This window comes from Cupressus sempervirens, chromosome 7, assembly GCF_028749045.1.
Source record: "Cupressus sempervirens isolate cs-2001-9-10 chromosome 7, ASM2874904v1, whole genome shotgun sequence".
NCBI classification, from domain to species: domain Eukaryota; kingdom Viridiplantae; phylum Streptophyta; class Pinopsida; order Cupressales; family Cupressaceae; genus Cupressus; species Cupressus sempervirens.
Window position 1 is genome coordinate 630,109,482 of NC_143124.1, and position 25,626 is coordinate 630,135,107.

Here is a 25,626-nt window from a genome sequence, read left to right on the forward strand (position 1 = left end):
CAAATTTGTGGCGAAGACAGACCATAATAGTCTGAAATATTTCCTTGATCAGATAGAGCTTAATGATAGGCAACAGAAGTAAGTTAGCAAGGTGCAGGCGTATGATTTTGACATAGAGTTCATCAAGGGGAAGAACAATACTATTGCTGATGCACTTTCCAGGAAGCCGTCCCTTGCTGCCCTATGTTCATTGAGCAATATTTCAGCAGATTGGAAGGCTCAGCTTTTAGTTGAGTATTCCAAGAATCAACATGCTTGTGAGATCATGAATGGGTTGACACAGGATGACAAATATAGTGTAGTGGATGATGTCATCTACTACAAGGGCAGGGTCTATTTTGTTCCTGAATCATAGTTGAAGGGGCACGTTTTGCATGCTTGCAATGATACTCCTACAATAGGACATCCGGGTTATGGTAAGACCTATAGGGCGATACGGGAGAGATTCTCTTGGAAGGGTCTCAAGGATGATGTCTTTGTCAGTAGAACAAGTTAGAGCATACTTTTCCAATTGGATTGTTGCAACCTCTACCTATACTGGAGCAGAAATGGACAGGGATATCTATGGACTTCATTACAGGTCTTCCTTGAGTTCAAGAGAAGGACTGTATTTATGTTGTGGTGGACAGGTTGACTAAGTATACCCACTTCTTTCCTATTGCAGCGGACTTCACAGCTTCACAGATAGCTGAGTTGTTTTTCAGAGAGATATTTATACTCCATGGTCTCTCCAAGACCATAGTGAGTGATAGGGACAGAAGGTTCACAAGTTCCTTCTGGCAAGAACTTTTCAGGCTAGCATGCACAAAGTTGACCCCCAACACTAGCTACCATCCCTTAGACGGATGGATAGATTGAGGTAGTTAATAAGTGGGTGGGGGAGTATTTGCACAACTATGTGTCAGGGCAGTAGAAGGCATGGGTGCGTTGGCTGTATTTGGGTGAATATTGTTATAATACTACGCACCACATGTCCATAAACATGACTCCCTTTAGAGCTCTTTATGACTATGAGGCATTATCTTTTGTTGATATGGCTCTCAGCGACAACAGAGTTCCCTTGGCACAGGATTGGTTACAGGAGCACTAAGATATCATGAGATCTCTCAGGGAGAACTTGCAGCATGCTCATAATCAGCAGAAGATGTACGCTGATTGGCACAAGATGGAGAGAGCATTTGAGGTGGGTGACATGATTTTCCTTCATCTATAGCCTTATAGACAGAGCACTCTTAAAAGAGGAAGTGAAAAGCTCAAGCCTCGTTTTTATGGACCTTACAGAGTACTTAGGCGAGTTGGAGAGGTGGCCTATGAGATCAAGTTACCACCAGATAGTAGGGTTCATAATGTGTTCCACGTGTCATGCTTGAAGAAGGCACTGGGGCAACATATTACAACATCACACAATTTACCTCCTTTGGATGAAGAGGGTAAATTGACTTTGGTCCCTGAGGAGATTCAGGAGGTCAAGGAGAGACAATTTGTTAAATTTAATAACCTGATAATCACCAGGCCTAAAATTGCAGACCGCACATATTCTTCTCAGTCCTAAGTATCCACGAATGGCCTTTTGTATGTGTTCCCTCCTCTTCCATCTAGGCGGCGACTTTACTGAATAATTGTGATTTTAAATAAGTAAACTAACACAATGTGTTAGTCACTAATTAACACTAGATTAGTTTGTATATCGTCGGCTTTAGGAAGAGACATACAAACCAATTAAAGGAAGGGACATGGTCTTTAAGGGTCATGTCTCCTTGTCTAGATACTTAGAGGGATAATGATGCAGATTTGAAGGACACACAAACATATTCAGTTTGCTCCTCCAAGCATCATTATTCAGTAATCGATAGTGCTGAGATATTCTCTACTATCAGATAAAAAATCGACTATTCCTTCTTGTATCAGAATCAAAGATATTAAGGGTTCTTTAACATTTCACTCTAAGGCTATTTCCTCAAGAAATTATCATACTATTCTACTTGCAGATATATATAATTCTCAGATCAGGATTATAAGTATAAACTTCATCAATATTCAGAACTTAGAAGACGATTATCAACATTCAAGGAAGCAAATAAAAGTCTGATTTAAAGAAGTTGCAGAATCTTTACATGGTATCAGAGCCAGGTTGTCGACTCTAGGCTCTGCAAAATTCAATTATCAGACTATATATATCTCGCAACTATCTTCTATTTTCAATGGCATACACAATTAGATTTGAGGACAGGTTTGATGGGAAAGAGCACTTCGATGCCTGGAAATTCAGAATCATGATGATTCTTGAAGAGAATGATGTAAAACAATTTGTTGATGGAGCATCCAAACAACCTCCGGTTGAACCTCACAAATCTATTTGGAGTAGAGGAAATAGAAAAGCTATTCAAATCATCTTAGATGGAGTGAAAAATGATATCGTACCTATGCTTATAAAACATCAAACTGCCTTTTTGATATGATGAATGAATTATGAAATGCATATGAAGTAAACAATGCAACTAGGGTTCTCGCACTAAAAAGGCAATTGAATCACATTCAGATAAAGAAAGGAGAATCGATAAATTCTTACTACCTAATAGTTTCTGGCATTAGAGATGAACTATCAAGCATAGGAACCACCATTAGTGACACATAATTAATGCTTATTGCTATAGATGGATTGCCAGATTCATGGGAGACATTTGCACAAGGAATAAGTGCCAGAGATAATCTTCCGGACTTTAACAGACTCAAAAACGATTATCTTCAAGAGGAATCTAGAAAACTAAAGAAAAGAGGGAAACCAAAAGCAGAAGATGACGAACTTCACGTTCTTAATACAAACTCCTATAAGGGCAAGAAGAAGCATTTCAAGAAGAAAAAAGGAAATCAAAAGAATGGAAAACCCAAGAAAGATCTATCTAAAATAAAGTGTTTCAAATGTGAAAGATTTGGACATTATAGATCTAATTGTCCTAAAAATTCCAAACGACAAGCAAATTGTACAAATGTTATTAGAGAAGAAGATACTTATGATCTTGAGAATCGTGTTTTGTATTCCTCTCTATCAAATGAAATTTCAAATAAAGCATATGTAATTGATAGTGGATCTTCTAGACATATAACAGGATACAGAGAATCTCTAGATTCTTTATCAGAGAAGGTTAACGGTGAAGTTACCATTGGTGATAACTCAGCACACTCTGTTGAAGGAATTGGAAATTGTGCTTCGAAACTAAAATCAGGAAATACTCTTCTTCTTAAAGGTGTACTCTATGTACTAGGAATTAAAAGAAACCTAATCTCAATTACAACACTTGAAGATGATGGGCACAATGTTGCATTCGTGGATGGCAAAGTATTAACTTGGGCTAAGAACTCCTTCATCAAGAAAGCAAAGTTAATTGGTCAAAGAAAAGGATATTTGTATGAATTTAATACCAAATCTAGTCGATCTATTCAAGCCTTAGTTCATGAAGCTGCAGATATAAATGAAAAATGGCACAAAAGATTAGGGCATCTAAATTTCAAAACTTTATCAACTATGGAGATGGTTACCGGATTACCTATACTAAATAAAGACCACCCAAGTATTTGCAAAGGGTGTGCTCTAGGTAAGAACACCAGAAGTTCCTTTCATGGTAGTACTAAGAAAACAAATAATGTACTAGAATTAATTCATTCAGATTTATGTGGACCTATGTTTGTTCCTTCTCTTGAAGGATTCTGGTATTATGTCTTGTTCATAGATGACTTCTCTAGGAAAACATGGATTTACTTTTTAAAATGCAAGGAATCAGAAGAAATCTTACAAAGGTTTAAAGAATTCAAAACATTAACTGAAAACTTTTCATGGCATATAATTAAAACCCTTAGAACTGATAACGGAGGAGAATATGCCTCAAATTTGTTTAAAAGGTTTTGTAAAGAATCAGGGATTAATAGGGAGTACACTGTTCCTTATAATCCAAAACAAAATAGGGTAGCACAAAGAAAGAATAATACAATTATAGAAGCTGCTAGAGATATGATTTTTGACCAAAATCTAGAATACTATCTTTGGCAGAAGCCTCTTGTATTGCTGTATATATTCAAAACAGAAGCCCTAACTCCTATCTTAAAGATAGAACCCCTAAAAAAGTATTTACTAAAGTAAAATCCAATATAAGTCATCTTAGAATTTTTGGGTGTCCTGTATATATCCATGTTCCAAAAGAAAAGAGAACCAAGTTAGAACCCTTTGGGAGGAAAGGTATTTTTGTAGGGTAGAGTGAAACATCTAAGGCATATAGGATTTTCATACTTGGATAGAAAAATATTGAACTTAGTAAGGATGTAATCTTTGAAGAAGATCTTGCATTCAAAAGAGCCATAAGTTCTGATGAACCTTCTCCTTTACCTAGTTCTGAAAGAAATAGTGAATTTGGGTCCTAGAGGGAGAACTTAGAAGAAATAGAAGATGAAATTCAAAATATGAATCTTGAAGAAAATTCAAAGAAAAGATCACTTTGGGCCATTAAAACAATTGAAGCAGCTCAAGACTTTGCTGCACCTTCCGAAACAGTCAGAGAAAGCAAAAGACCTAAAAGATTCTCTAGTTATACAACAAACATGAGTGATTTATCCAAAATAGAACTTACCAATCCTTTTGATGCTATTAAACGTACAGCTTGGAAAGAAACCATGACAGAAGAATACCAGTCTATTATGAAAAATGATGTTTGGGAAATTGTTCCAAGGCCTAAAGGAAAATCTGTTGTTTCTTTGAAGTGGATATTTAAAATAAAGCATATTGCTGACGGTAGTATTGAGAAGTATAAAGCCAGATTTGTAGCCAGAGGATTTTCTCAGAAAGAAGGAATTGATTATGAAGAAACCTCCGTAAGAGCAGTCTTAGCAATTGCCACATCAAAGGGATGGAAGGTACATCAGATGGACGTAAAAACATTCCTAAATGGAAAAATTTCAGAGGAAGTATATCTGGAGCAACCTAAAGCATTTGAAACTCATGACCCTAATGCTTTTTTTGTAGGCTCAAGAAAGCTCTCTATGGGCTTAAACAGGCTCCCAGGGCCTGGTATGAAAGAATTGATAAGTATCTCACCGGCTTAGGATTCTCCAAGAATGAAGCCGATCCCAATTTATATTATAAAAGAGATAAAAATGATATGGTAATTCTGATACTGTATGTTGATGATTTACTACTAATAGGTGATGATCATCTCATAGATCAGTGCAAGAAAGATCTAACTAGAGAATTTGAGACGAAAGATTTGTTTCTCCTTCATTACTTCCTAGGACTAGAAGTACGACAGAATTCTAACAGTATCATACTAAATCAAGGGAAGTATACATTAGACATTTTAAAGAGATTTGGAATGTGGAAGTGCAAACCTATGTCTTCTCCAATGGAGACTAATCTACATAAACTTAAGGAAGCAGTAGCAGAATCACCTTCCATAGATTCTACTCTATACAGACAGATGATTGGGTCCCTTATGTACTTAGTAAATACAAGACCAGATATTTGCTATGCGGTTAATGCCTTAAGTCAATTTATGTGTGAAACCGAAGGAGATTCACCTAGTCGTGGTTAAACACATTATGAGATACTTACAAGGCACTCTTAATCTTGGACTCAAATACGAGAAAGTTGCTTTAGACTTACATGGATTTATTGATTTAGATTGGGGTGGAAATGTTAAAGATAGGAAAAGTACTTCAGGATGCTATTTCAGTTTAGGATCAGCGATGATATCTTGGATATGCAAAAAACAATCTTTAGTAGCTCAGAGCTCCATAGAAGCCGAATACCTTGTAGCAACGATGGCCTCTCGAGAAGTAGTCTAGCTGAGGAAGTTACTTGTGGGATTATTTGGGCAAGCCATGAATCCTACGATTATTCATTGTGATAATCAGAGTTCCATCAAACTCTCAGTGAATCCAGTTTTCCATGACAGGTCCAAGCATATTGAGATTCCTTACCATTATGTAAGAGATAAGGTAGACAAGAATTTTGTTAAATTGGAATACATTTGCACTGTAGATTAGACAACATACATGCTCACCAAACCACTATCTAGAGTGAAGATAAAACATTTCAAGAGGAGACTCAGTATGGTTGAGTTGTAATCAATTTGTAATCTTTTGATTATTAATAAAATAATTTTATTTTGTCAGGCTATTGACTGTTATGGGCTTCACCATTTGTGTTCATTATTTAAAAGAGGTGACGATCTCTAAAATAATGATCACTTGTATAAAAGGCATTATGAGAGATGACGATCTCTTAGATAATGTACTAAACAATAGAGTTTTACTATAAGACTAGATGAGTTTTAGATCGTATTGTGATGTTGACATTGCTATGTTCATGGGTCACAAATTGGATAAGGAAGAATCTTAGTATTCTTCGGGTTTATCCGGTACTCTGGTAGATCTTAAACTCAGGATCTTGTTGTGATTTAGAAATACTAGTTTCTATGAATCACAACTGAGATAAATGAAGAGATTGAATTACGTTTTAGATTTATCCTATAACTTATCACTAGTAGCAGTGATTTGTCATATCACAGATTTAGTGATATGACATTGTGTTATGTGCTCCTAATGATATCACATACTAAGAAGATTCAGATAGATATAGTGTATTGATTCTTGCTTATTCATCTATATAGATGTTGCTAGATATGATATCTCTCTTTGTGTGATTATCAAGTTAAGAGGGAGTGTTAAATTTAATAACCTGATAATCACCAGGTCTGAAAGTGCAGACGGCTCGTATTCTTCTCAGTCCTAAGTATCCATGAATGGCCTTTTGTATGTGTTCCCTTCTCTTCCATCTAGTTGGCGACTTTACTGAATAATTGTGATTTTAAATAAGTAAACTAACACAATGTGTTAGTCACTAATTAACACTAGATTAGTTTGTATATCACTGGCTTTAGGAAGAGACATACAAATCGATTAAGGGAAGGCACATGGTCTTTAAGGGTCATGTCTCCTTGTCTAGATATTTAGAGGGATAATGATGCAGATTTGAAGGACACACAAACATATTCAATCTGCTCCTGCAAGCATCATTATTCAGTAATCAATAATGCTGAGATATTCTCTAATATCAGATCAAAAATCAACTATTCCTTCTTGTATTAGAATCAAAGATATTAAGTGTTCTTCAACATTTCACTCTAAGGCTATTTCCTCAGGAAAATTATCATACTGTTCTACTTGCATATATATATAATTCTCAGATCAAGATTATAAGTATAAACTTCATCAATATTCAGAACTTAGAAGACCATTATCAGCATTCACGGAAGCAAATAAAAGTCTGATTTAAAGAAGTTGCAGAATCTTTACACAATTGAGGAGTAGGGTGACTTGGAATACTTGGTGAGTTGGAGAGGTCTGCCCATAGAGGACGCCACCTGGGAGGGTGAGTCCATTTTGCAACATCTAGCGTTGCAGTTGCTTGTGGGCAAGGATCTTCGAGAGGAGAGGACTGTCATGTCCCCTCTCTAGTTTGACTAGCAGAGTCATGAGAGTTGGCCTATTATTGGAGTCTCGTAGGATAGCAGTGGTGGATAGAGACTTATACTAGATACTCAGTGACCAGAGTTGGTTCTATAGTCAGTTTGAGAGCCAGTTGAGGTAGTTTCTTAATTTTAGGGATTTTCCTAAAATTTAGGAGGTTGTGGCAGTGATCAGATTTGAGGCTACTTGGGACTAGTATACAGTTTCAGTTTCAGGGTTACAGGGTATATTCACTAGTTTCTAGGAGCATCCCTAGTTTTTAGGGATGGGATTGCCAGTTGGCTCACATTGCCCGACATTAGTCACAGGTAGGTGACAGGACCCGTTCACTGATTATTTGGTTGGTTTGGCTTTCCAATTGAATAAAATGAAATATTTTTAATATTTCCTAAGTTTACGTTTAAATAAATTAAAATAAAGTTGTTTATATAGCTAATTGGGGTAATAAGGCGATTTTGGCTTCATTTGGTCAGGCAGGCCTATGTGTTATAGCTCGTTGGAAACATCTTGAATTATTATAACTTATTTTCATCAATGGAGGCCTTCGGGCACCTAGAGTTATGTTATTTGAGGAAGGGCTATTTTTTTTATACATAAAGGTCTTTATAATTGAGAAGATGCCATTTTATAATAAAGGGAAAGGCATATTCTCCCTTTAGGGTTCGATTGGCTTTGAGAGGGAGATAAAAGGAGATGTTGGCTCATTCTTTCATTAACTTTTACATCTTCATCCTTGGTATTTGCGATTTTGTTTTGAGGAGTGATTCTAGAGGACTGGGATGCAAACCCTAGAGCCTGGCTATTAGGACGGAAACCCCAATAGATGGTTTCAGCAACATTCTACAATATTGTTTCAGTGGTTGACAAAGATTGTTAAGTTCAGCATTTGGGGGTGCTTGTGCATTGCACGTTGAGGGTCTTGTTTGGCATGTTGAGATCTTCTTGCTACCTTGGCGTTACTATAGCAGCCATACGGCTGCCTTTCAGCGGGTGCGTGATTTGTTGGTTGGCTTACATCTGCCATCTCTACCCTTTTGGTGTGTGGCTGGTCCATTCTTACAGCTGACATCTTCATTCTTTGTTTGTAAACACCTTTGCTGGCATACTGATTACATATCTTGCCTAGTATGATTTGTAGCTTTTCTGGTTGACTTAATATTATATTATTTGCTGCTGTTGTTAATTATTGTTTTACTTATATCTGGAAAATACAAAAAAAGAAGAAGAAGAAATAATCTTTCTGCAACTCCTGTCTAATTCTCTAAGACCACAAGAAAAGCACAATAAAATCTATTATTTTAATTAAAATTTACAGAAGTTCAGTGAAAGGATCCTTTTGGGATCTTTCAAGAGTTCAGACACTAGGCATATATAGGTTGGCAGACTAGATATAGCAGCTTAAGATCAGTCTATCTCAGGGTATTTGAATTTTGATAAGAATTAGCAGTCAAGAAAGAACTAGACAAGTACTAAATTCAGCCTGCTTCCGGTGAAAAGATCATACCTGGCATTTAATTTAGCCGAATTCTAGTTTCAGAATTTGAAATACATCAATTATCCATTCAACTAACTAACACAAGTTATGTCAGACAAGCTTCTCTTGCATGCTCAGCTATTCAGAAGGACACAGATAGTACAGAGCTGATTGTTTGTCTGGCAGAAAGAAGATGACAATTGGCCTCTAAAGATGCGACGATTGGAGCCAAAACATTCCGTGATGTCCTTGGTAGAGAAAATGAGTACTCAAGAATTCATTGGCTAAATTGAAAACACTATTTGATGCTTGTTAATGACGAGAATTGCATGGATGTTAATCACAAACTAATTAAGAGGCACAGACCCACTTATCTAATCTGTATTTATGTTAATCATATAGTGAAATTTACTGAACAAATGTAGGAGTGCCATCTCACATGTAATAGAGACACTGGATAGCAGAACAAAACTCTTTTTTCTGTGGTAGCAAGATATGATATATGACTACACCGTTGATTTCAAGACACAGTTCTGGGGGCAGATTCCATGAGGGCGTTGAGAGTGTGCATAGAGGATGAATTTTTCGAGTAGTCAACACACAACTACTTGTTCGTATGTCAAGAGATCAATAGAATGTATTTCAATCAGTTACAGGGATGGATAGTTACAAAATCCTGTTTGATTTCCAATTGTTTTGTGCTTCCTTGGCCATTGCTGTGTAGGAAGATAAAGTGTTGGTTGTGATGTTTCGAGCTTAATGTTTTGATGGCACAGTCATCGTAAGGTGTCAAGTTTACTCTTCATTTTTGGGAGCTCTTGAATATCAACGATCCCCCTTGTGTGAATATCCTGTTATGGAAACTGAATTTGGGGATTACTAAAATATATACCTGTTTTCTAATCAGCACACTACCCCTTATTTAAAACTTAGAACAATCCATGAATGCTGTAGTGAGTTCAAGTTGATGTAATTTCAGTGAGCTCGTCATTCTTTGTTGGACTCGAGTTCAAGGTCCAACTCTGTTGGATGCTGGATTGCAAAAGCTTGAGGAGGTTTGGCGTACTTGTTTTGAGAAGTTTAACACTTAATACAAGACATCTAGGATGAATGCTTTCTCATCTGGAGTAAGTATGGTACATGAACCGCATTGCAATGTTTTGAACTTGTGTGAAGACCTTAGAATTACTCTTTCTAGTGGTGTGACCAAACATTGCTGCCAATCTAAAATTGTTTGGCACTTGATTTATATTATGACATATCTTCCAGATGTTTTGCTCGTGTGTTAAATTCTATTGAGCTTGGTGACACATTTTTCAAATATGTTGGAGGGGTTTCTGTTCTTTGCCCTCTTCTTTGCCCTTTACACTAGCTTCAGGAACTTTAGGTCCGAAGGTAATGCCAAGAGGTGCTAAAAATTCATACTAGTAACATGTTTAGACTTTTCCCTATAAAATTGTGAGTATTCATGTTGTAAGCATGTCAAGTGTATGCTAGGTTATCATACCAAGTGGGAGGATGGGCATTAATATTACAGCATTAATACAACTATTGAATTTAACATTTTTCTCTATCCATTAGTTTGAGGATGGAATTGATTATCTCCTAGTAAGTGTGACATGACTAACAAAGTTGGGATGCCTTTCGGATACAAATAAAGGAGGAAGCACAAAATTTATGCTAGCACGTTGGAAGAAGATTTTGCCAATGTTAAGTGCTTTGGTCTCATCATTGTCACTTGTGGGAAACCATGAACATGTTTGCATTTTAATTTGTCTCTTTTGAGATAACATTTTAATATGTTTCTTTTGAGTTTCAAATTATAAGGTGAATTCAACTCACTGAGATGTAAAACTTCCTGAGACAATAAGCTATAAACAAAATATACAGTTATACACACTACACATTCTTTTTGGGTGGGTTTGTGTAAATGGCAATTACTATCCCCTTGTTTTTTTGGCCTTGGGTACAAGCACACGACTGATGACAGCTCTTACCTCACAAGAAATATTTTAAAATATTAAGAATGAAATAAACTAGTGTAAATGCACAAGCACAACAGCTTCCTACTAACTAAAATAGATACCAAAAATCTAGGCCAAACAAGACTTCAAATGAACAAGAAAATAGGATTTCATATGATTCTAAGAACTAAATTGCTAATTTGCATGCTAGTTATGACAAGGTTGAACAGAAGACTTTAGTACAAAGCCTGATGTTATTAACTAGTTTGAACTTAACTAATGAAATGGATTCAACGCTAATTGCTTTGAGCTTAGTTAATTGTCAGCAATGGATTCAATGTATCGAGCTGCAAGAGTACATTAATTTGTAGTGTTTGCACTAACTCTGGGTTGATCATGAATAACAAACTTTTATCCATGGTAGAGAAGATTTATGCATTGCTTTGTAGCTACTAATGAAATGTTATTTGAAGGGGACTTACTTAGGTGATAAAGATGATTGTCGATGTTTATGGACCAATACCATGTCTAGCTTCATGGTTAGCATCTTGATAACACAAGTATGATTTGCCAAGATAGATGCCATAAATTTGTGATATTTCTACATCACAAGGTTGCACGGGTGAAATGCCATGCCCGAATATGCATTGATGAGTTACATATAGCTTGTCTATGTTGAAACCAAAGGAGTAAGGTTGAGTGTGCACTTTGTTTGCATGACTAAAACCTTTGTAGCGCGTCTCGTACGATGACATTCTTCTTGTCCTCTTTTGCAACATTTGGTGTAAAAACTACTCTTCAACGTCAATGGTTGTTGGTTGTGTGCTTACTGCTTAGATAAGTACTTAGAATAAGAGCCATCTATATTCATAAATACAATTGCTTATCGTTATCACACTAAGGAATATGGAATGTTAGAATCATAACATTGTCAATCCCTTTAGAAAAACATTTCCCTTTGTGCATAGTAACTCTAGAAGATTTTGTATGAATTCTTCATCATTGAATGTTTTACTATACCTGATGATGTCATGAAAGAATACCAACACCAATTTTTGGATTATATAAAATGCCGAATTCATGTAAATTTGAAAAGTTGATTGAGAAATATTGTTACCAAATGACAGACCTAAGAATTCATATTAGCTTCATGTGATTTAAAAGTAGTTTTATGTACATCCTCTTCCTTTAGTTGAATTGGACAATAACCTAAATTTAATACTAATTTACAAAAGAAAAGTAAGTCTTCAATTCATCAAATAATCCATCCATAGGAGTAGAAAACTCATCTTTAAGAGTGATCTTGTTGAGCTTGTAATCTGGACACATTCCCCATGAGTTGTCCTTGTTAACTATAACCATTGGAGTTCAAGGATACACAGGGACGCATCCACGTCCCCTCCTAGTTTTGGGGAGAAATTGTCCCCCAGCCTTGCCCAATTGCCAAAAATCACTAGAAATTCTAGGAAATGCCCTTAGCCATTTGGGGTCGTTTAGCTGTGCCCAAAACAACTAGGGGATGCTGAAACATCCCCCATCCATCCCTAGATGGTTTGCTGTCACTGCACCTTGGGACAATTTTGGGTTTTGAAAATAAAATCACTTACAAAAAATAAATTCTTTTTGTCAAAGCAAATATCGTGGGTGTTGAAACTATAGCCCAGAAATCAAAGATAATAACCAGCAAATAGAAAAAGAAAAGTGAAACAAAGAACATCAGAAATATCTTGGGAAAATCTTTAGAGAATGAAGGGAAAAACCCAGCCACACAACAAAATATATCTTTATTGATAATAAAAGTTCAAGTGTACAATATCCTTTGCATGATGCAAATATATAGCAATAGGAGAGACTCTTCACATGATAACCGAAAGGTCTCTTGAGATTCCTATAACTCCTATAATTAATAATAACTCTTTGAATATTCATGCCTCAATGCATGTGAAAGACACATGTCATTACATTCAATATTTCAATTTAAATATAAGTGACCTTTTCAGCTGAACGTAACAATAACGGTAATAACATTCATATTTCTAGAGATAAAGATCTCTATCGCAGCTACTATCTTCAACACTCCCTCTTAGTGAGAGAGAGATCTTTAGCTGAACAATCACACAAGACTGCAACCAAAATGTTAATGATGAAATCTTATCCCATATATCCTATAAGATTCATGAATAACAATCAATCACATTCATAAAATCGCTCAACATGAAACCTTGTAACATTTAATCACATTCATGGAATCTCTCAACATGAAAAACTTGTAACAATTAATTATATTCATGGAATCACTCAACATGAAAAGATTTGTAAATCTCACAGCGAAGCCTTTATTCACGGACTCTCCCAACGTGAACTGTCATGCAATCTCTCAACATGACATACAACTCCCATCATGGAATCTCTCAATGTGATGACATCATGGATTCTCTCAACATGATGTTCACTATTGCATAGTGAAAGAGTTATCGTAGCTGATCTTACAATCTTATTTATTCACACAAGAATAGAAATAGGTATAAAAACAAGACTTAGTTCCATTTAAGTCTCAAATTTTACAAATACCATAAGCATCAGAAGCATATATGAGAGTAAAGGGGATTCCATAAACACTCCCTCTTAATTATAAAGCCTCCCTCTGAAGCTAAAATCTTCCTTTAAAGTTCAACATCTCCCTTTGGAGCTATAATCCTCATCTTATTGCTTTCTGCAACCAAGAGAGATTATTAAAATCAACTGTCAATGCTAAAAATAATCTCTTTCAAGCAATATAACCATAAATACTCACATCTTTGTGGTCTAATCTCACACATACACAAAGAGATTTAGATTAATGCCTATAAATCTCATAGCATTAAAATAAATATTAACATCACAATAATATTAAAGTCATTATAAAGATAACACTAAAAAACTTACCTTTAAAATCATAAGCTCCCTCCGAGTCTTAAACACTCCCACTGTTAGATTGGCCTTCTTACCACAAGAGATAAACTGGCCTGTATACATGCTTTCGACAGCTATGAATAGCTCCTTCTGCTACCTATAGTGGAAGGGATGCCTAAAGTTGACGCGGCAGAGGGGAGCGCCATGACTCGGGTCATGAACGACTTTCAGTAACGATGCCCTTCAGACACCCATTTCGTTCGCCATAGTCCAAACTACAAAAGCGCGCAGGTCCTTTCCTATGATGTGTGAGACTTGAAGACAGAACCTGCTCCCTTCCTTTGCGCTCTGATCACACGACCCATTTTCTAGTGTCTCCGGCAGAAAGGATGCACTTAGTTTCTTGTGTAGGAGCCGCCATATTGGTTCGTTGAAAATCTCAATCTTCAACGCCGACTGCAGAAATATCAAAAAGCAAACCACGAATCTCTCACAAACCTCTGCACCGCACAGATTTGCGTTGCACACCTGCCGATTGCAAAATCAGCCCTCGATCTCCGACCCAGATGGGGTTTAAGCAAAAACCTTGCTTCTTTCTGACCCAAAATAAAAATAAATAAAACTCTCTCGACAAGAAACCCTCAATCTTTAATACAGAGGGGGCTTTAGCAAAAACCTTTGCTCCCTTCTGAACAAACAACACAAAAATTTATTCCAAATATGTTAATGGGTTTGATTCTCCTTCTCATCACATAGCAACCGGTGGTTTTCAAAAGAGATCAACAAATCCAAAAGATTGCACTCAATCAACGCATTACAAGATGAAATTCATGCACTAAATCCCACTCAAAACATCCAAAATGGAGACATTACAATATGAATAACAAATCCACCTAAAGACATCCAGAATCAGATTAAAATTATCCGACATACAGATAAAAAATGCATACTAAAATAACAATCACAATCTGATAATCAAAACGCTCAAAAGGGATTAAACCCTTATCATAATACATTACATACATGCAATATTACATGTATGCAAAAGACAGAACTAGAGAGAATAACCAATACATAATTTTCTTTCATTGCACTGTTATCAAAACTAGGCTCTGATACCATGTTGAAACTAAAGCCCAGAAATCAAAGATAATAACACCAGAAAATAGAAAATAGAAAAAAAAAAGTGAAACAAAGAACACCAGAAATATTTTGGGAAAACCCTTCGAGAATGAAGGGAAAAACCCAGCCACACAACAATATATATCTTTATTGATAATAAAAGTTCAAGTGTACAATATCCTTTGCATGATGCAAATATATAGCAATAGGAGAGACTCTTCACATGATAATCGAAAGGTCGCTTGAGATTCCTATAACTCCTATAATTAATAATAACTTTTTGAATATTCATGCTTCAATGCATGTGAATGACACATGTCATTACATTCAATATTACAATTTAAATATAAGTGTCTTTTTTAGCTGAACATAACAATAACGGTAATAACATTCATATTTCCAGAGATAAAGATTTCTATCGCAGCTACTATCTTCAACACTCCCTCTTTTAGTGAGAGAGATATCTTTAGCTGAACAATCACACAAGACTGCAACCAAAATGTTAATGATGAAATCTTATCCCATATATCTTATAAGATTTACAAATAACAATCAATCACATTCATGGAATCGCTCAACATGAAACCTTGTAACATTTAATCACATTCATGGAATCTCTCAACATGACAAACTTGTAACAATTAATTATATTCATGGAATCACTCAACATGAAAAGATTTGTAAGACTCACAGCGAAGCCTTTATTCACGGACTCTCTCAACGTGAACTGTCATGGAATCTCTCAACATGACATACAACTCCCATCATAGAATCTCTCAACGTGATGACATCATGGACTCTCTCAACATGATGTTCACTATTGCATAGTGAAAGAGTTATCGTAGCTGATCTTACAATCTTATTTATTCACACAAGAATAGAAATAGGTATAAAAACAAGACTTAGTTCCATTTAAGTCTCAAATTTTACAAATACCATAAGCATCAGAAGCATATATGAGAGTAAAGGGGATTCCATAAACACTCCCTCTTAATTATAAAGCCTCCCTCTGAAGCTAAAATCTTCCTTTAAGTTCAACATCTCCCTCTGGAGCTATAATCCTCATCTTATTGCTTTCTGCAACCAAGAGAGATTATTAAAATCAACTATCAATGCTAAAAAAAAATCTCTTTCAAGCAATATAACCATAAATACTCACATCTTTGTGGTCTAATCTCACACATACACATTCACATCTTTTTATTCTTGAGTCAAAAATGCATAATTCTAATAGGAGGATCAGAAAAGACTTCAGATATATGTGAAACTTCTGCAGAGTTCTTCATACAGAAACAGCTATGTCTTCTGATATTATGATGTTGGCTTTCTAAAAGTTAAGCTTTGACGTTGAATATTTGCACAAATATTTTATCAAGCAGTTAAATTGTAACTTGTTACAATTCACATCTTAGTGCTCTCGGGACAAAAACACATTTCTAATAGGAGGATCAGAATAGACTTTAGATGTAATCATATGTGCAAAAGCTTTTGCAAAGTACTTCATACAGAAGCAGCTGTGTCTTCTGATATTATGATGATGGCTTTCTAAAAGTTATATTGATGTATTACATCTTAAAACTTCAGAAGAGTGCTGTGCTTTTTCCTTTTGGGAAAGTTCGTGGGGTCAATATTTGCCAACTGCCTTTTTTCTCCATGTCTTTTAACAAATTATTTGGTCAGAAAAAATGTATGTGATCCCCAATTTCTGTAGAATAATATTTTTCTCTATCAGAACTCCCAAAATTTTTGTTTTGAACAACTAAGATCTAATGGGAGTTTATATACTTTCTTGAATAATTTTAAATATTGTTTTCTAAAATCGTGCTAAAGTTACCCTCCTTAATCTCTATAGACTACGAAATAATGTGTATAAAGGAATGAATTTGTGGAATGTGGTGTTCTGTGTAGAACTCAGACTTTGTAATGCATGGTTAGTCGGTCTGATAGACCCATGTCGAAATGATGGAAATTGGTTTGCCAGTTGCATCTTGTATTTATTTTAAACAAGTTTAAATCTTTTTATACTTGAAAATGAACTTGACAAGCATGATAGTCTGGACTTAATATTGTAAATATGGGATGCAATTAATGAAATTCGAGGAGCTTCTATTGAAGGCTGTGATCTTGAGTTGAAATAGTTGATGTGATGTAAGGTTTTCTTGTGTTTAATCATGTACTGTATCCTTGACTTTCTGATGCAGATTTTCTGGAATTTCAGTGTTGACTTTGTAACATTATAATGTTTACTTTGCAACAAGGCAGCAGTGAGAAGTCAATTATATGCAGATTGTTCCATCTCTTATAATGCTACATGCTGAAGGCAAACTTGTGAAAAAATGTTTAAATGACTACTGGCATATTTCACTGTCTTCATTGCATTGTGAAACTACCCGTGCTGCTCTGAGTGAGTGCAAAGCTGTTGTACATCCCATAGTTATATTAATCTTACCACTTTAGTTGGTGGTTGTGTTCTAAAAAGATTTCATTATTGTTGGGTCTACCATCCATCTCAAGTATTCATATTTTTTAATTTCCATCTGTCATTATCAAAATCTCTTATAATGGGATGTGAATGGATCAGATCTCATTTCACAGTAACAATTGTTCTGGTGTTTTATACAAAGTTCACAATATGCTGTTTGATGAATACTGTGCCCTGTCCAAAATGTACTCTATAATTTCAAGAGCATTTGTATTAAGAGTCTTCTTTCCTTAAACAGATGCAAACATATTCATTTCGTCCTGAATTGTGAAAGTTCTATTTATGGTAGCTTTCAAATGAAGTATTCAATTAATCTTATACTGGAACTTAGTCTCATTTCAAGAGGCTAGTCCTTGTTGAGGTATGTATTGAAACAATGGATGCCATAATTATTCAGTTTATATATGACAACTTGAAGTCCATCCCAGAAGAGTAATTAAGCAACTTGAAGTCCATTCATCGGTCAGCTTGATGTTTCAATTATGATTTGTGGGGCAGAATTTCATTTGGTTTAAGTTCTTTTCAATAGTTATGCAGCATGTCACATTATTATTTGTGGCTGCCATCTATTATATTACTGTGAATCATAGCAAACTGAAACTTAATTGATGTTTAAATCAATATCATTCTCAACGGCTTTTCTTGAACTTGGAACGATTTGCAGTATTCTATGTGGTTGGTTGACTTCTATGATGTAAAAATTGCTTACAAGAACTTCCTGCCTGTAAAAAATATATGGCTTGTAAGCATTGCTACTTTCCTTGGTTTACAAATGTCCATGCATAGATTTTGCAGGTTTAATTAGTATTTGCAGCTACTATAAACTTTTGGAAATATAATATGAAAATGTATATGGTGAGTCCTAAAAAGGGCAGTGCTTAAATAAGAACTTATAGCTTAGTTCTATTGCTGCATCCTCTACAATTGAAATCTTAAAAAATAAAAATAAAAAAATAAAATCAAGATCAGGTCTGTACTTGACATTTACAAAAGAATAATGTGTAAATCAATTACACTGTCAATGACTTTTCTTTATCTTGAATGATTTGTCTTATGTGCGGTTGACTGATTTCTACAATAGGCAATTGTTGATTTTAAAGGATTCTCGTAATTCTAGATTCTTGAAATTCAATAGCAAATAAGCATTTTCTACTGTTTTTTACTAAAATGTATCTTCTTTCTTATATTACCCAGGTTGTTTAATAATGTTCACAAATTTCCCTTCGCTAGTAAATTATAGTATTTTTTGATGAGTGCTAGTACAGTTGTTTTTCGTATTTTCTTGTTCACTAATTTTCTAACTTGGTTTAATTGCCGTGTCATTTATAGGAGGAATCCTCTCTTAAATTCACGAGTATCAAGTCTGTACTGGGTAATTTTAGGAAATAAAGTTGATGTAAATCAATTGATCGAACCATCAAATTTTATGACAAACATTTGTATAGATTTGTGAATCTCATGCTTTAATATGAACGGGCTCTCTTGCTTTCTTGGTTTTAGTCTTCACAATCCTTGTATTGGTAGAGGTAGTGGGACATAATATTTCTTGACCAGCAAGACCTTGTGGCTGTTACTCTTTCATTTTTGAGTGGCTGCTTTCTGCCCTTACAGACCATGCAATTTCTTGTTCAGATCATTCTACCAACTCTTTCTTATACAGAGTATTCCCTTTTATGTGTTATTATTCTATTCACTTTTACTTTGACCATAATTTTGATGATACAAATGTTTTTTCATTATCCAATTGAATCAATTTTCATAATCCAATTGGAAAAGTTGGATCTCTTGAACAACTTGTATTACAACCGTCCAATTCTTCACCTAGTTTCTTTATATAACCATTCCACTTGTATTACACTTGGACGTTCTCATTGTAATGTACGGTTTGATGGTAGTAGAGTACCTCATAGACCTTATCTTAGAATCTAGTAAACAAACGATAGACTTACACTTTTAACGAAAGAAATAAGTTATAAAGCTGTAGATATGTAAACAAATCATAAGCTAGACTTTTAAAGAGGTGCGTAAATACCAAGACTATAGTCTGCATTAAGAGCTCCAAAAGAGAAGGATAATTAGCGTGGGTAGGAAAGTGAGTTTGTATATATCCTTCTTGTTCTGATGAGCATAAGACAAACTCTAAGCTTTCAAATTTGCGAGGACAGAAAATATGAGACTCTGTGTATATTTGTTCAAGTGAGCGGGAGTAACAATTCAAAGTGAATAACTCATCTTATACCAATGCTCCATTTAATTGTAACTAAAAAGGGAAAAGACGAAAGGAGTCCTTGGCCAATAAGGACAAATGCGGTTCTAGTGCGTGAAATATCTCTTGTAGAACATGAATCCAAGGCATCCGGTATGAAAATCTCGCGATCCTCCACCTCAGAAGGGGAAAAAAATCCTCGAAAAAGAGTGAGTGTGAAACGATTAAGAAGCCCCACCAAAAGATGAAAGCCCCGTTTACGCCTTTAAGGAAGTGTCCACATGACATGAGAGGATGCTTTCTGTGAAGGGCTTGATCATAATACCAATGATATGCCTCAATGTTAAACAATATTGAATATGAATGACGTGATCATGAATTAACTCCGACCTATAGTGCTTGTTGTGTCTCAATCTTTTCAATCTATTGTTTTTCTTGTTCTTTTCTGATAAAATGTGTGATGCGTACATTATACTAGACTAATAAAATAGTGCATAATAGAAGATACATATAACAACTTTTAGTGTATAAGAAAAGATTCACGTAATAGTAATATGATCAGAGTCAAGGAGCAATGCTATGCCTAAAACACAATTGAAAATGGATATATGCCGCTTGTGAGCGCTGAAACACATAACACAAAATGTTAGGAATGCTTCCGCCATAACTCAACAGATCACAGACAAGCTTTACGGATTGAATTTCTTGAAATGTGTATTGTATTTGTCAAAAAATATGATAGTAGGCTTTTGAAATGGGTTGCTAAATTTTGATCGATTATGTTATTCTTCGATATTAATCCTTTCTAGATGAAAGAAAGATTATAGCCCACTAGTGTAAACAAGTCCCATATGTAATTGCCGTAATAGTTTAGAAATTATTTATCATATAATTTTCTGTTTTAATTCACTATTACAAATAATTCAAAAATTTAATTATTAATTTTAGTGTTACACTAATTAAGATTAAAAACATTTAAGATTAATCATACTATCTATTAAAGAACAATAGTTATAAAATATGTACATTAAATATAAAACATAATATATTTAATTATATAGTTTTAAAATTCAAAACTATTTATTTCTCCATTCTTATAATTGTTATCTTCAACCAATTAAAAAAGAAAATTAAAAACTACATTAATCAAGGTTTATATATAATATAATTTTCTAAACTTTTCTATTCTTTTTAAGACTTTTTTTTTAATAATTAATATTTTTGTATAATGATATTAAAAAAAAAATTTTAATATCACAAAATTAAATTAAAAATTAATATTGAAACTACAAAATTAAATAGTAACAAAAGATATGTAAGAAAAGTGAATATTACTAGATGAAATTTCAAAAATAAATCAACAGAATTTAAAAATAATAATTTAATATTAAATTACATTTTGAAATGAAATAATTAGAACTAAGATTTAAAAATTAATAATCATCTTAATTCATTATGTTTAGGTTTTTTTATAATGTGCATTCCGAAAATTGTGGCTAAAAAATGTGGTATGGAAATAACTTCCGTAAAAAGGGGTCTTATAAGACCCAACCAATTTAACCAATCATATTTCAAATAAATATTTTTTATAATATACAAATTGTATCAATAAATATTAAAACTTTAGAAATATGTCACTTAGAGAAAAATAATAATCTATCATTGGTGGAAACTAATTCAGTTTTAGGAGAATTGAATGCAATAGTATATTGCCTATGGCAATTATAATAACAATCTATACCAAAATCAAATGGAAGTAATACTTTGAAGTATGTGCTTGACTACTTTCCAATGCAATTTGTTGGGCTTTTAGTTGAATTAATGAGTTAAACTTGCGATATGTGAAGAGCAAGTCCTTGTTTGAGTCAAATAAATGTGATTTCCAATTAATTGGTAATTTAGAGTTGTAGACACCTACAATTTACTAGTTGCCCAATGATTTCACTAATATTCTTCTTAAATTGTTAAATTATCTTTAATATTTAATTAATTTATATATTTATACAATATTCTAAATTTAAACTCAAATTCATAGCTATCCTTAAATTTAGAATTAGTAATTTTAATCTATTATTAAATTATTAATTGTTTAATCAAATTTGATCGTGTTATTCTTCTATACTATAATAATAATAATAATCTAATTATTCCTCATATCTCTACATTTATTAAATAATTACATATTTTGATTAAATATGTATGCTTTATTATTGTTACATTTATATAATTTACAATAAATTAATTCTTCCTAAAATTTAATAAAGGATAATTTACTAATTGATTTGTTAACTCATTTGATTAGAGAATGAAGTGAATAGATTAGAAAGTTGGTTAGATTGATTGGTTTGTGGACATAATAGATTGATCAAAGAATATTATATAGGAAATAGATGACTAAATAGATTGAATAGAGAAGTAAATAGATTGACTATTCAAAAAAATGTTATTGAGGAGTTAGAAAGAGGTGATTGGAGAGTAGAGCTAAACTTAAATGAATAAATAAATTCATTCAAATGTACGTGTAGATCATAAATAAATAAATAAGATATATTTCTTTATGAGAAGAATAAATCAATTTCGTTGATAATTCAATCAATTGGGTTCATTATTTAACCATAGTTAATTAATCACCTCAATCATTGGATCGTGAGAATTTATTCTCATAATTTGCAGACTTACATACTTGAATTTTGATGTTGTGCAAATGAACAATATTTGAATGCTCACATATTTTACAAGAAGAAAGATAAGAACTTTAAATATCACACATTAAAAAAAAAGCTTGCGAAAAGTAAGTCAACATTGACTTTTTGACACTTTTAGTCTAGGGTGTGATGTTTAAGTCGTCTAGAATAAAAGTGCTTCAAGTTGAATTGCATATATATATATATATAATAATAATAATTCATTATCTAATATATTATATGCTTTGCCGATATTATTTTTTGTATATATATGCATTTCCATTATTATGTTTTGTATATATATGCATTTCCATTATTATTTTTCTACATATATGCATTTCCAAAATTATTATTAACTATCTATTGATATTTAAAGATACTAATTGTAATTAATAGATTTTTTGGGGTTAGATTTATTGTGCTATTGCAAGTCATAGTACCAAATTTCCCCTACTACAAAATGGGGAGCTCGACCTGAAGCACTATGCTTCTAATTTTTCTGTGTTTGTGCATTTACAAGTGCGTATGACACATGTTCTTAATTTGCTACATTTGTATTCCCATTCAACATGATCTACATACAAATTCAAGACTCAACCTATATAACAACAATATAGTTGGAAGCCGATGTTGGCTAAGGAGTCTTTATCATTTACTTGGACAAGGTAAACAAAATTGTTGATAAATCTATGTATATTCGTGTTAATACAAGTGAACTTTAAGGATTATGAGAGCTAAATACTAAATCTAAGGCTTTCCGTACTAACACCATATTTCTAGCTTGTGGCTTGGAAACAACATCTAACTTTTAAGTCAAAATCAGTTCACAATTATATTGCAGTGTATTTAAAGGAGAACCTTGTATGGACACAATACAAACTTACACTTGAATTTGGCTCTTTAATATGGAGATGGGTTAAGAATTGAAAAAGAAGTCTACACTTTAATTTGGTACCTTAAAATTGAACAAACAATGCACATTTGAGTTTGGTTCTCCTAAAATTGATCAAGCAATATTCACTCAATTTGGTGTTCCTAAAATTGAAACAAATAATGTTCACTTGGTTTGGTGTTCTAAAAATGAACTTTTGTGCATTTATGGATGGATGATCTTTACATTAGTGAAAAATTCGGCTTCAAAGTTTCATCTGATTAACGACATGTCTAGAGTTTTTGATGCTTTTTTCATTATTTGTTAGATTAAAATACTTTTTCTATAGAGGATTGTCTAAGGGAAGTGATCACCACTATATAACGTCCTCAAGCTGATAAATGAACTTCCAGTTGGTATATAAATGAGATGTGGGGGTAAACCCTAGAATTGTCTCAATTTAACCAAGCTGGGGTAGAAGAGTGGAGCTAAACATATGTTAAGATGCTTGATTAGGTGCGGGCGAGTAATAATAGATGAGAATGACCATGTCAATTTGTGGTAGCACTTCTCTTGGGAACTCAGACCAACCATCATGCAAAATCAATGAGCGCTTATCAAACTCTTCTTCTAGCTATGCATCTTAATTAGAAGTATGTATGGAGTGAAGGAGATTCTAATTACATTATAAAGTGTCTTAAAGGGGCTCATAGTGCTTCTTGGTCTATTGATCAAATTGTTTAGGATTCTAGAAATATTGTAAAACCTTTTGAGAATTTTTTTATTGCTCGCTCTTATAGAGAAATTTATAGAGTGACAGATAACTTGGCTAATAAAGGGGTAATAAGGAGAAAAAAGTTTGGGAAGGAGAAATAAACATGAATAATAATACTTTTCTCTCCTTAATTTTGATAGGATCAATGAAAAGGTTGGACGAAAGTTTAAAAATGATGGAAATGGTATGTGAATTCATCATATTCAATATTTATGGTGGGAATCACACAACAATACGATGTGTCATTATAACTATTTACTCTGCACATGTTTTATGGGTATTTTTTGGAGTTGTTTGGAAAACTAAAACTGGTATTATTTTCTTCCATGGTTCCAAGATTTGGGTCTGAATGATTTTGTGAAAATGCTAGTGGAATTGAAGATGGTTGATTCAACTACCTGTAAAGATTGGAAGGCTAAGGAGAATACTTACTACAGATTATTGAAAGTCCAAAATCAATGCGATGGTTTGATCATTTTGTTTGGTAAGGAATACACCCTCAATGATTTATGATATTACTGGTCTTCACATGTCTGGTATGAATTTTTTTCAAAATAAGAGGGATTTTGAGAATGTTATAAAAATTCCTAAAATTGATGAAGAATGAGAGGCCTTGGTTAAGGGTACTAATTCCCTTTTTGTGCCTAAGAAAATTGAGTCCATGTGGAGTGAACTTCTAAAGACAATAATATAACATCTCACTATCAAATGGAGGTTTACCATGGTTTGTGCCCTAAAATTTAATCGGACTCATGTAGTTAATGTCATGCCCAAAATTAGGGCAAAAATACACCAACAATTGTTTAAAAAAAAGGTAATAACAACTATGTTAAACACATGCTAACATAAAAATGTTTTGGAAGGATGTCAAAAAGACAAGGTTAGTTTTGAGTCACAAGGTGTAGGGAACAATTGAGTTTCAATTAAATTATATGAAGATGCAGAGTCGGTATCAAACAAAGTGTACGGGTCCAAAACCATAAATCATAGTGCTACAAGAGCTCTTAGTTCAGGTTGATTTAGTTGATTGATTAAATTGTAGTTTCATGTTTAATAAGGTATGACATCATGTTTGTGAAACATTTGATCAATAACATAAGTTACATTAGGTTTGATTTGATACCTCTTACAATTGTTTCATTATACTAGTTCAATCCCCTAGGTGTACTAGTCTACACTTGCGGGTTAACCTATCAATATACTAATACTAGATCCCGACTCTTAACATATCCTATTAGGACTAATTAAAAAAATTAATTAATTACCATTAAATTAAATATGACATAAAAATTATCTCCTACGAAAACTCCAATCAACTACCAAATAGTCTATGCAATCCTTTCTATATCACATCTTGACCCCTACTAAAAAAATTCCCTATAACAACCTTCCGATTTGAACTTGTAATAAAATTTAAAATGCATGAATTCTAATACTAAATTCCTCATATTTATTAATTACTATTACAAAAATGATTAACATTAATCTCCTATCTTCCAATTCTATTACTACAGTATACTAACTTATTTCAAAGTTTCTATCTATAAATAGCCAAACACTAACCCTAAATCTAATAATTCTAATCTCTAGATCCCATTCATTATTAAATACACATGATACTAATCATACTTAGCAAATATT

At 33.6% G+C, this 25,626-nt stretch overlaps 1 protein-coding gene across 2 annotated transcripts in view; it reads left to right on the plus strand.

Moving 5' to 3' along the window:
- Nucleotides 1–17,871, plus strand: part of LOC149548281 (uncharacterized) — a 154,196-nt gene extending 136,325 nt beyond the window's left edge. For both annotated transcript variants that reach the window (XM_089792335.1, XM_089792336.1), the window contains exon 8: nucleotides 17,169–17,871. The gene's annotated coding sequence lies outside the window, so the exon portion shown is untranslated. The remainder of the gene's footprint in view (nucleotides 1–17,168) is intronic.
- Nucleotides 17,872–25,626: the final 7,755 nt, after the last annotated feature.